Below are 2,114 nucleotides of genomic sequence, written 5' to 3'. Positions count from 1 at the left end.
TGTTAATAAGGTCAAATACTCCTATAGGACAGTAGGATGAGGACTGAGAATTAACTACTGAATTTACAAATATAGAGTTCATTAGATTTTAACAAGAGAAGGTTCAGTGAATGTGTAAATACTTACAGAAAGGGGTTGAATAGAGAATTTCAGGAGGTAATTGGAGATAAAAATTATAAATAACTCTCTCAAGGATATTTGACACAAAGCAGATGAAAAAATGGTGGAATGCTTGAACTACCCAAACAAGTAAGTAGGAACAAGATACATACACATATATCTCATCTCTCTGTCTCTCGGTCTCTCTCTCTATATATATATATGTGTGTGTGTGTGTGTGTGTGTATGTATCTGTATATATATATATATATACATATATATACAAATATATTTGTAAGCTTAGAAAATCCAGTTGAGGGACGCCTGGGTTGCTCAGTGGTTGAGCATCTGCCTTTGGCTCAGGGTGTGATCCCAGGGTCCTGGGATAGAATCCCACATCGGGTTTCCCACAGGGAGACTGCTTCTTCCTCTGCTTGTGTCTCTACCTCTCTCTTCTGTGTCCCTCATGAATAAATAAATAAAATCTTAAAAAAAAAAAAAAGAAAATCCATTTGAGAGAAAAAAAAAAAAACTGAAGATGCAAGAGAGGAAGAGAGAGAATTCTTGAAGTGGTGTACCTAAGGAGGAGACAGGAAATGGGATCTGGGTAACAAGAGAGTTGCTAGCCTTTGGAGCATGAAGAGCTCACCTATAACATCAGGAAGGAAAAGTAAATGCATGGGTGCTGATGATAGATTTATGGTTGGGGGATTCTATAGAACTTCTCTTCTAATCGTTCCTGTTTTCTCTAGGAAATAAAAATCAAGGCCATCAACTGAGATTGAGCATGAGAAAGAAATGTTGGAGGAGCAAGAGGAAGTGTGTCTCCAACAGGAGAATGACAGAGTAAAAGGATTTCCAGGCAGCCCTGAAGGCCTATAGGACAGTCATGAGTGTGCAATGTCAGTGGTTGCAAGACTGGATGACCTTGTGTCAGTTCATCCTTATCATTCCCATCTTGCAGATAGAATATATTCTATGATGAGATGTAAGTTGCTAGAAGGCATATTGGCATCAGAGGTACCCCAGGTCCCAGTTCACTGCCCCCTGCCTATATACTGTTTTGTTTTGTCTTCAGTTTTGCACATGTTAGTTTTATTTCCCTAAGCAGACTTGAAACTCTTCTGGGATGGTAGTGTGTCTCCAATGCCATTGAGACTTTTATGGGACCTCATACTGTAAATGGCATAACATGTGTAATTCCACTATTTATGTCTTTAGCAAGTTTTTATTTTCTAGCTGTAAAAACTATGGCAGATGGGAAGCTTCCTGGAGCCTATTCCCTTAGAGAATGATATAAAGTGACTATTCCTTAATTATGGAGAAAATCAATTTAGGAAAAGGAGAATCAGTATATGTAAAGGATAGCATGAGTGTTCACCCCTTTCCATCTCTAAGAGTCTGCATCAAAGAAGAAGGAGACTCCAGATGAGCACTCCCTTTGTTTTAGATAGAAATAGCAATGGGGTATTATTTTAGTAAACTTCAAAATGTTGCAGCTGGACTTTATAATTACCTCAAAGGAAAATAAGTCCAAAGGTTTCAGAGTCACTGATAGCAGATCCCATTGGAGCCTATGTGCTTGATTCTAAAAGCAGTATATATTTTTTCTATAATGTCAACTAAAGATCTTCTCCCTCTGCCCCTTTAGTTAAGCCAAACTACTTACCTCTCTCCTTCTCAGGCTTGAGCTTGAAGGAATGGACAGGCTCTTAACTACAGAGAACAGACTGGTGGTGACCAGAGCAGAGGTAGGTGGAAGGATGGGTGAAATATAAGTGATGGGGATGAAAGAAGGCATTTGTCACAATGAGCACTCGCTGGTGTATGGAGGTGTTGACTCACTATATTGTACACTTAAAATGAATATAGCACTGTATGTTAACTATCCTGGAACTAAAATAAAAACTTAATAAAAAAATAATACATTTCTGAAGTCTCTAACTCGGCACACTAACTCTCAATGAACTGGAAAGCAGTTGTTCCTAAGAGATGGTCTTTCAAGGTCCTTAGCA

The sequence above is a fragment of the Canis lupus genome, chromosome 28 (assembly GCF_003254725.2).
Source record: "Canis lupus dingo isolate Sandy chromosome 28, ASM325472v2, whole genome shotgun sequence".
NCBI classification, from domain to species: Eukaryota; Metazoa; Chordata; class Mammalia; order Carnivora; family Canidae; genus Canis; species Canis lupus.
This window is presented reverse-complemented; position numbering follows the sequence as displayed.